Source organism: Acinonyx jubatus, chromosome C1, assembly GCF_027475565.1.
Source record: "Acinonyx jubatus isolate Ajub_Pintada_27869175 chromosome C1, VMU_Ajub_asm_v1.0, whole genome shotgun sequence".
Classification (NCBI taxonomy): Eukaryota; Metazoa; Chordata; class Mammalia; order Carnivora; family Felidae; genus Acinonyx; species Acinonyx jubatus.
In genome coordinates this window covers 102,735,243-102,746,453 of record NC_069381.1, presented here as the reverse complement: position 1 = coordinate 102,746,453, position 11,211 = coordinate 102,735,243, and the positions used below count along the sequence as shown (strand labels likewise).

Below are 11,211 nucleotides of genomic sequence, written 5' to 3'. Positions count from 1 at the left end.
ATTCTTGAACTTCCTTCCCATGTGGCAGGAAAGGATCCTTTAGATAGGTGTGTACAGCAGACTAGTGACTTACATTTTCTTGTATCAGTAGGTAGTATTGAGGACTGTCACACCCTTCTGTCAGGGGGAGTCCGGGACTCAGCCGTTCAGTCTCCCATGTTTTATAGTCCATTTCCTTCAAAACTATTCACATTGAAACATTTCAAACCTACAGAAAAGTTGGAAGAATACAACTAACACCTGTATTCTGTTCATCTGAATTCAACAATTAACATTCATTTGCTTTTTCTGTCTACATGCACCCATACCTGCATTCCTATTGCTTTAGTAAATGTAAGCCCACTTTGCGCCTAAATACTTCGGCATGTATTTCCTGATATTAAGGGCATTATCCTATACAACAATAATACAATTCAATTATCAAATCTAAGTACAATATTAATCCAGTAATGTTACCTAATATATGCTGCAGATATAATTTTCCCTTTGTTTAAAAAATGTTCTATCTATATAAACATGTATGTGTATACATACAGATGCATTTAACATCTGTGTCTATATCATGGAAATATGAGAGAGAGATTAAGGATTAAGAGTGTGTATTGTGGTACTGATATTTCCCCAGGATCTAATTAAAGTTCCTAAATTGCACTTCCATCCTTACTACCTGGAACTGTCCCCCGATGTCTTTGTTTTTGTTGTTTTTTTTTAAATTTTATTTTTTATTTTTTTAAATTTACATCCAAATTAGTTAGCATATAGTGCAACAATGATTTCAGGAGTAGATTCCTTAGTGCCCCTTCCCCATTTAGCCCATCCCCCCTCCCACAACCCCTCCAGTAACCCTCAGTATCTTCTCCATATTTATGAGTCTTCTGTTTTGTCCCCCTCCCTGTTTTTGTATTTTTGTTTCCCTTCCCTTAAGTGTTCATCTGTTTTGTCTCTTAAAGTCCTCATATCAGTAAAGTCATATGATTTTTGTCTTTCTCTAATTTCACTTAGCATAATACCTTCCAGTTCCATCCACATAGTAGCAAATGGCAAGATTTCATTCTTTTTGATTGCCAAGTAATACTCCATTGTATATATATACACCACTTCTTTATCCATTCATCCATCAATGGACATTTGGGCTCTTTCCATATTTTGGCTGCTATAAACATGGGGGTACATGTGTCCCTTTGAAACAGCACACCCATATCCCATGGATAAATACCTAGTAGTGCAATTGCTGGGTCGTAGGGTAGTTCTATTTTTAGTTTTTTGAGGAACCTCCATACTGTTTTCCAGAATGGCTGCACCAGCTTGCATTCCCATGTTTTTGTTGTTTCTGATGGCATTCCATTTTTGAAGAGGACAGCCTAGTTATCTTGTTCAATATCCTACCTTCCGATCAAACAACATTTCTGAAAAGAACAACACATTAAGTATTTGTGTTTTCTATAGCCTCCTGTCCAGAAGTAAGCTAAGAACAAAACAACAAAATGTGAATACTCTTACAGAGGAAATATGAAAGGAAATGCATCTGCCAGCAGGGTGATCACTCTGTGTTCTGGCAGCAGTAACCTCGGCTCCGATCCAAAACTGTAGCGTCTGGTGTCTGTCTGAACAGCAACTGACTCATCTTTCAGTTCGCTTTCAATCCCCAGCACTGGCTGTGACCCTGTTTTGCCACCAGGGATTTACCACTGACTCGTGGTCAGAAGGGAAGGAAAACCCACCCACAGTCAACACTCCTAGAGCCAGGTGTGTGGGAAACCTGGCTGTGCTCCACGTCTGCGCATGTGCAGAAGCTACTACAAAATGCTTCCTCTCAGGGAGTCTTGTCTGTCATTTCCGTTGATGAAATGGTGCTGTTGTAGCTGTTTTTCTGGTTGAGATATTTAAAATTATGGGGGCTTTTTAGGAGAAATGAGGATGAGCTTCGAGTGTTTTAATTAAAATCCAAACTCCTTGCCATAGGTCTCTATGTCTCCATTCCCCATCAATATGGACACTGTTTTGTTTTTTTTTTTTTTTATGTCTATTTTTGAGAAAGAGAGAGAGAGCACAGGCGGGCAAGGGGCAGAGAGAAAGGGGGACACAGAATCTGAGGCAGGCTCCAAGCTGTCAGCAAAGAGCTCATCGTGGGGCTCAAACTCACGAACTGTGAGATCATGACCTGAGCTGAAGTCGGACGCTTAACTGACTGAGCCACCCAGGCACCCTATATAGGTACTAGTTCTAACACCATTTATTGAACCTATTTCCTTCCCTCATTAACTATTTTTTTATGAAAACCAGTTGACCAAGTAGATGTCAATTTCAGGGCTCTCAGTTCAGCCTATTTGTGTACCCTGCTGCCACTAGCACATTGCCTCGCCTACCATAACTTCTCCTAAGTCCTAAATCAGGTAGCACAGGTCCTCTAGTTCTGCTCTTCTTTTTCAACAGCTCAATTCTGAAAAAATGTAAAACTCTATGTAACAATCACACAGATTAAGATGTGCTGGCATTTCATTCCTCTCATTTCAGTGTAGGACACATGCCCTCCTATGCACTGGTTGACTCTCGTGGTCAAAGATTCTCTATCAGACCCTCTGGCAAGAATAAATCTGTTGTCTGCAGTCTGAGGAAGAGGCTGTGTCTACAACACTCAGCAGAGTCTGGATTTTTCCTGAACAAAAAAAAAATTTAGATCACTTTTCTGGCCTTTGATTTTAGGAACCGTTTACTATGAAATAAAGCCTTGTGTTATTTACACTTTTTCTTTCTAGGAACATAGGGGCCTATGGAAGATCTCTAATTGGCTAACCTGAGTGTGAGATCTGATGTTGCAAATTGGAGATTTAAGAGAAGACTTGACTTTTGGGGCGCCTGGGTGTCTCAGTTGATTAAGCGTCCAACTTTGGCTCAGGTCATGATCTCATGGTTCGTGGGTGCTGACAGCTCAGAGCCTAGAGCCTGCTTCGGATTCTGTGTCTCCCTTTCTCTCTGCCCCTCCACCTCTTGTGCTCTCTCTCTCTTTCTCTCAAATATAAATATGCATTAAAAAATTTAAAAAAAAGAGGACTTTTTTCTAAATATAAGAGGATGAAAGAGAGGCAAACATGCTGAGTGGAAAGAATAGTCTGGAATCAAAACACTAACGTTAGGATTTGGCACTGAATGTCAGATTTTGAGAAAGTGAGAGACTAGACTAAGAAAGAAAAAAAAAAGATCTAGGAAAAAGAGATCTTTTCCTTAGTGGAAACAACAGATAATTAGGGTCCCTTTTATGACAGTGTTCATTTGCTAATATATAATTCTTCTTTTCCATCTTTGTAAATGTGATACTGTTGAGCTTAGTGTGTTATATGTTTTTCTGGAATGTATATGTTTATTTTTTAAGTAAGCTGTACACCCAACATGGGACTTGAACTCATGACCTTGAGATTGAGAGTGCCAGGCCCTACTGACTGTTAGGTGCCCCTGGAATGTATATTTTTAAAAAATGACTATTATACTTCAAATATTCATCTGTGAACATCCTAACCTCATACATGGCCCTATCTACTGTACATTGAGAGTAAAATGGGTCCCACCTGGGAATGTACCTGGGAAAGTGCAATTAAAATTAAGGAGAGGGGTTGTGAGGGTATCAAGAATGATAGCTTTCCTTAATGTAGCAGTTTTCCTACTTCCTTCACACCTGATCTTCCCTTGCTTCCTCCCTCTCTTCCTCCCTTCAAAAGTTTAAGTAATTGCTACACTCACCCCGGGGCTCGAACTTGACCTGGAGATCAAGAATCACATGCTCCTTCAACTGAGCCAGCCAGGGGCCTCCTTTCTTTAAGTAAGGGCGAATGAAAAAAGTATTCAGTTGCACCCTTGGAATCCATAGAAATCCTGGCTAAGGAAGTTCAAGGCAAGATTGGGGATTGCCTACTCACTGGTAGCCTGACCAAGGTTGTCCGTCTGTTTACTTTGGCAAGGAGACTCAACTCCCTTTCACCAGACATGGGAAGACAGGGATTCAGATGAGGTTGATTTATGGTAACTTTAGGTCCTGAAATCTCATAGGCTTTCTTCCCTTCTAACAGGAGGGAATGGCTGCCTTTCATTCTGGCCAGGACTCTTTTGGGGCCCCTCGTGGACATGTCCAAGGTAGCAGCTGGCTTCTCCTATGTGTCTCTCCCAATCTGGTTGTTTTGAATGACCAGAAGTGACCCACGACATAACTCCCTGCCTGTGGGACCGAAAGGCTCTGGAGAGCAGCGCAAGCCACAGAGACTACAATCAGCGAGGTTGCTGATCATTCACTTGCTCCCTGGGTTTCAGGTAAAGAACAAAGTGCTATCTCTGTATCTTCTCTGCAGGCTAAACTGAAAGAAGTGTGAGGTTCCAAAAGGGTCACGAAGAACCTTGCTGAGTTGACTCAAACTCCAGCCTGGCCTGGAAGGCCAGGCTTGAATGAGGCTGATTTTAGGATAAAAGCAAAGAAAAGGAGCAAAGGTAGCATAGCCCGAAGATGCTGAGACTAAAGTCTCAAATCTTAATCTCTGAATGAGCTCAGGGCCAAGACTTGAATCAGTTTCCTGCATTTATGAAGAGGGTTATTAACCCCAATTCAGACAAGGGGCAGGAGTTTATCAGTGGTTCTTAATAGAGGGTCATCTTGCCCACCCCCACTCCTTTTCCCACTAGGACATTTGGCAATGTCTAGAAACTTTGGATTATCACGACTTGAGGATGTGTTTGGCTTCTACTGGCATTGAGTACACAGAGGCCTGGGAAGCCCCAGCCTGCAGTGCACCAAAATGGCATAGAATTCATGGGAAACCCCTCCACAACGAAGAATTACCGTATCAGTGGTGCAATGTTGAGAATCCCTGGTGTAGATCAATGTCCCCACTTTATCTACAAGACAACACTAATTACCAACTTAATGGACATGGAGTCTGAGGAAAGCTGGTGTCAGAACGAACTCAGAGTTTGGCCGGGGCACACGGGAGGATGTCGGCATCAACTAAGTTGGGAGAGTTGGCAGGGGCGGCAGGCTGTAGGGGAAGGACACAGAATCCAGTTCAGGGCAGCCGAGGCTTCCTTGAAAGCCGTCATCACCTCTGTCGCTGCGAATCCTTTGGGGGATGTTGGGGACCGCTGGGGCTCACGCTGGGGCACCTCCCCTCCCACCTCATCGCAGAGATCTTCTGTCCTCATGGGGCAGTCTGGAAAAGTCTGGGTTGTGGACAAAGACTGGTTATATACTACGAAGTTGGGGAGGTAAAGACAAAAGGGAGGCCTCCAGGGGGACTTTGCTGTGCTAAAGAGGACTCCGGAGATACCTGAGGCCTTGCTATTGTCCAGCTAAGGTGGTTTTTCCCTCTAGCAAAGCATTAGCATTAAGACAGTAGGGAGTTCCTGTCGTTTTACTCACTGGCCTCAAGTATCAGTCAATGGGCTGCAGGTTATAAGGAGACTTAGTTTCCTGCCATTTCCTTCTGCCTTTGTTCCCCATATCACTGTGGAGAGGCGATGTTGGGGCTCCAGGAAACCGAGTCTCTAGGTTTCTAGACATTAGGCTATTGATAAGACGGCCTTTTTCTTGTAATTTACTGAGATATTTGTAAACGGATGGAGACCCAAGTCCTGTATGACTGTGATCTCTATCAGCTGGCCATTTGTTTTCTTTCGTTTCCTTTGTACTGGGGCAGCCAGGAGTGACTGAGGAATGTCACACACATCCCATGGGATGTGCTAGCATGCTAGCTTGTATTTTGCCCTCAGCCTTCCTGAGGCTCCCTTGTCAGAGATCTCTTTTAAGCAAGGCCCTGATCAGAACTCGGATTGTCGCCCCCCCCCAAAACATTTTGAGACTTACATTGTTTCCATCTCAGTTGGAATCCTTTGTTTCCAGGCTTCCAATGCTCAGAGCAAAAAACCTTAAGAGAGTTCTTTTTGACTCCAATGTAGTGCTCAACCCCCACATCTAGTTAGTCAGGAATTTGTGTTTTCCACATCTAATTAATTAGTCAGGAATTAATTCATCAAGTATGGATGTTGATCTACATGTTCCTCCTCTTTCTTGATTTCTGAATAGGTCAAACAATGCTCTTGATAAAAGTGGGGAGATCGATTTAAACAAGCGATCCTTGGCTCACTCAAGGTCTTAGGTTCCAGACAGTCTCAGGATGGTTGGGTGATGTGATCTGATGCTTGGGTCGAGAGCGAACAGTCAAGAAAGAATTCTTCAGACATTTTCAGTGCAAAAAGGTGGTTTTATTAAAACATGGGGACAGGACCTATGGGCAGAAAGAGCTGCATTGAGATTGTGAGGAGTGACTGATTATATAGAGTTTTCTATCCTATGGAGATGAAGGTGACATTAGAGCTCCAGGAAATTGAGTGTATAAGGTTCCTGGAGGTCTGGCGATTATTAACGTTGTGCTTTTCTTGTAAACCATTAAGATGATGGGGAAAAAAAAAAAACCCTGACCTTGACAGGGAAAAATTATGTTATAAGACGGCCAACTGTAAAGGGCAAACATAGCTAGCCTCCTGTAGCCCAAGAGTAAACTCTGACCTATGTAAGCTTAGAAGGACCCCAGCGTATGAGATGCTGAACCAGTGTTTGTTTTGGGCTTTCATAGAAGTGCTGCTCCTGTTCCCTAAATATTAGTTCTGCTTAAAACTACATTTGCTAAGTTACTGGGAGATAAAACTCCCTCTTAACTGCTTGTTTGAGCTTCTGTAAACCTGCTTGGCGTAACCACCCTTCCCCATTCTCGGGCACCGCATTCTGTTCGAACTAGATAGAAAACTAATATTATAAACAATATGATTCAGCATTCAACTAGCTAGAGTCAACAAGTTATATTTTAAAATTCTTCAGGACTGTGTGATTGGTGCCCGCCTTATATTTTAAAGACCTACAACATTGTGTGATTGGTGCCCGCCCTTTCAAACTGCCACCCTTTGCAACCCAACTGGTCAATACAGCCTTTATAAGACATTCCCAAAGCTTGTTTGGGGCCAGACTTTTGGGACCTGTTGTATTTCTCTGTCTGGCCCGGCCGCAATAAACTTGTTTTGATCCTGTTTTTGCTGTCCGACGTTCATAAGCGATCGCGACCTACAACACCGACAGGACTGATAGGGAATTCCAGTCCCTGCCCCAAAGACTCTCCTTCCGGGATCTTCTTCCTGCCCCACTTGCCACATGCCAAATTGCCACCAACGCGGAAGTAGCAGGCTATAGATTGCCCCCATGCTTATGCTCGGGGCTCAGATCTTTGGAGAGACCTTCTCCCCTGAGCCCACTGATGTAAATAAATCTCCAATCCTCCAAGATCTCCTGGCTCTGTAACAAAGACAGTGACACACTGATGGCGTTTCATATCCTGCATGACTGTGATCTTTTGATCTTTAGGGGTTGACCATTGTCTTTTCTTTGTTCCTGGGCAGATATTAGTGCTTGAGGAATGGGGGTGGGGTATGTAGGGTGTCACTTTGCCTTTCCCCTCAGCTTGCCTTTTGTTATCTCATCGGTGGAGGTGATGAGGTTTTGGGTGATAGTGGGGTTCGTGGGGTCCGGAGCCGATGGCCAAGAAAGAATTCTTGAAGCCGTCTTTGATGCAACAAGGTGAATTTATTGAAGCACGGGGACAACAGCCATGGGCAGAAAGAGCTGCCCAGGGACCATGAGGCCATGAGGAGAGACTGGTTATATACTATGGGGTTGGGGGAGGTAAAGTCCAGGGGAAGTTTCCAGTGAGATTTTCATATGCTAAAGACTCACAGGATAGTGGAGGCCTGGCTATTGTCAAGCTAGGGTTGTTTTCCCTCTAGCAAAGTATTAGCATTAAGACAGCAGGGGGTTCCTAGAGAAACTTACTCTGTTGGCCTCAAGTATTTGTCAATGGGCTGCAGAGTTTAAGGAAACAGTTCTATCTGCCATTTCCTTCTGCCTTTGTTTCCCCCCATCTCTATGCAGGGGTGATGGAGACTTAGGTCCTGCAGGACTATGATCTCTATCAGCTAACCATTGGATTTCCCCCTTTTCTTTGTTCTTGGGCAGCCAGGAGTGCCCAGGAGTATCATACATGTCCTACATGGGGGGGGGGGGGGGGGAGATGTTTTCAGCCTGTCAGTTTGCCTTTTGCTCCCTCATCAGGGGTGGCTTGTCTTTGGCTCTGCCCCCAACTTCACCCTCTTACTGGCCTGTGTCCTGTGTGCACCTCCTCTCCTGTAGCAGAGTCAGGAGCCCCACACGTTCCTGTTCAACCTGCAGGGAAGCGACAGGTTCCTTGGCGGAGTTTGGAAGGACCCGGAGAGGTGTGAGTGTGCATGGAGTGAGCTTGTGGTTTCCTCACTGACTGCAGCCATTCACACTCCTGTAGAGGAAATGGCACCCGCTCCCTCTCTTCTGTCTTGATGGTGCCCCCAAATCCCACAAAACAGAAAAATGAATCTTCTCTAACTGGGCGGAGAAAGAGGAAGATAGATCAAGGAGGGAAAGAAAGGGAATAATGGCATTAAATTTCCTGATCTAAAGCTACCATAAAGTCTGCCTCCTCTAGGAGCTGGCCATCCAGTCACTGATGAGAATGATATGGTCCATTCCTGTTCTGGTCTCCAGTTTGGGCCAAAGTTGAAAAAGGCCAACCACCTCGGTGGGGTGTCTAATAAAGCCATTAGATCAAATTACTCAGTAGAATTTTTGTTCTTTAACAGAGGCAAACCTGAAAACGTTTCAGACATTACTTTTCTCTGAAAACTATCCCTGCCTCTGCTGAAATTCACACTGTAAGACCTGGTCAGTACGGAAACTAAAGACGCAAAAAAAAAAAAAAAGGTTGGGGTGTTGCAAAAGTTGAAATAAAACTGCCCCTAAAAAAGAATCTAAGACCTATGAGGAGAAATCCTGTGATCACAAAATATGCACGGAGCTTCCCTGGGTCCTCCACCTTCTGGCAAATCCTGAAACTCTTGTGGTTTATATTTGGCCTGGTCGCCTAAGTGTATTTACTACAGGCCAGAAAACATGATTTGGTCTATATTGGATATTTGACATTTTCAAACAGACAAATGCCCTAAGATGTCAACCTATGTTACCGAACCTGCTAAAAGACGAAAGTGTGATTAAAATATTGAACTAAATGAGCCGGGTACAATAAGCGACGGCGGCAAGAATCAGAAGGACCCCACTGCCAGGAGGGTCGCGGCGCGTCACAGAGCCAAAGTGTTGGCGGAGGAAGAGCGCGCACCCGACGTCTGCCCTGGGGCCCCTAGTACTGCAGGCGGACACTGCGTTGGTTGCGGTTCCCAAGGCCAGGCTGCTGAGGGCGCCAGGGTCCCGTCCTGGGGGGGAGGGGGGCGTGGGGAGGCACGGGGTCCTTGGCCAGGGCCGCTTCGGGGGCGCGGGCTCCTCGCCCCCAGGGTCGTGGCTGTTTCCAGGGCCTTGGGCGGTTCAAGCGAAGTCGGCGGGCCCGATAGTGTGGCCGAAATGCCGCTTTTGGGGGTTAGAGCCGGAGACCAGGCCGCCTGCCTCGTTTCCGTAGTGTAGTGGTTATCACGTTCGCCTCACACGCGAAAGGTCCCCGGTTCGAAACCGGGCGGAAACAGCTTCCTTTTACCACTACCCCCCCCCCCCCAACCCCCCATCTATTGTCCTTTAAAACGCAAAAAGAACGAGGGCCGGAGTCCCACCGCCACCTGAAAGCCTTCTCAGCACTCGACCACCAGGCCTGGCCGCTGTGTGTCTGCTCCCAGTCACCTTGGAGAGCGGGCCACACCCACTTAGTCACTCCAACAAGGGCACGCAGCACGAGGCCCACTTCAGGTTACCTCTACTTCCACGCATCCGCTGACCTGCTCATCTGGCGCCTCCGTCTGCCCGACGGGCTCACAGCGACCGTGGCTCTGAAAAGCAGCACGTTCTTCCCTGGGCGGCACATTTGCGCAACAGGTGTATTTATTTGCCTGACAGAACGCAAAGAACACAAACCAGCTGCACGTGGGACCCGAGCCAAAGACGCGTAGGTGAGGAGTTTCAGGCTCCACCTAATGAGCCCATGGGGACACCAAAGGAGCCCGTCCCCGTGCCGTCGTCAGGACAGCTCTGGAGCTACTTCGGAAGTCGCCAAGTAGAGGGACTCCGCCCCTCCCCCCCGCTGAGAGCCGAGTCCGCACCTTACCCATCAGCAAACGAGGCTCAGAAAGAGAGCACGGCCTTGGCTCTGCAACACACACGGCTCCAGCTGGACTAGAGTGTGGCACAGGCCAGTCACCTTGTGGTCAGGGCCCAAGGGGTCGCTGAGGCTGGAAGAGGCGGTGAGCAGCAGGGCAAGGGCTGGGAGCCTTGTGCGGCTGCATCCAGCCTTGCGCCGCTGGGAATCGCCTCCGCTTGTGCTCTGTCCGCCTGGGAAATGTCACCTTGACTTTCAGGGTTTTCATCTGCAGGGGCCGAAGCAGGGATCCTGTGTGGGTGGATTCCCCGGGATCGGATCGGTGGGATGGGATTTGGATTTTTCACCGCTACTGCTCAGGTTCGATTCCGATCCAGGAGACTTTGTGGCGCTGTCTCCATACTTAGGATTTGCCTTTTCATCCCCCAGAGTCTGGTGTGCACCCAGGGACGCTTGCAGAAGTGGCTGTGCACTGAGCCCCTAAAATACGGGAGGTCAGGAGTCCGGGTCCTTGTAATGGCCAGGCTGGGAGAGGAGAGCTGGGATGAGAAGCCAGGCCAGCGGCTCCCTTCCATTCACCTCAGAAACCCAAGGTCTCACTTCAAGCGTTTTCCTCTAAAGAGAACCTGGCACTTGACTTTGTCACTCCTTTCAAACACACAAACAAACAAGCAAACTTTGAAACATACCAAAACAGTTGCCAGAATGGTCACATCCTATATCCCTCACCCAGGTGCACCAGTTAACATTGCCCCACATTTGTTTTCTCATTCTCGCTCCACATGTACAGACAGGACTTGTGCAGTCATCTCCAGATGATTGTTTGGTCCGCGGTTGCTCCTTTGCCTTGGGCAGTGTCCCGCAGAACCAGCCTCTGCAGGACCTTTCCTCCAGGGCCAGGGGAGGGCTTTGTCCTCTGGAGGAGAGCCCTCCTGTTCCTTCAGGAAGCAGACACCTGTTCCCTTCAGGCTGTAGAGAAGCTTCAGGCAGGCAGGCGGTTCTTCGGCTCTCCTGGAGAGGGCAGGCCAGGCGTGCCCTGTGCTTGTAGGAACACGTCCAGGTT

The 11,211-nt window shown here is 46.8% G+C and overlaps 1 non-coding gene across 1 annotated transcript; it reads left to right on the top strand.

Annotated features, from left to right (window-relative positions):
• The first annotated feature begins 9,511 nt into the window (after positions 1–9,511).
• On the top strand, positions 9,512–9,584 carry TRNAV-CAC (transfer RNA valine (anticodon CAC)). The gene has a single exon. It is a non-coding gene; the product is annotated as a tRNA-Val (tRNA).
• Positions 9,585–11,211: the final 1,627 nt, after the last annotated feature.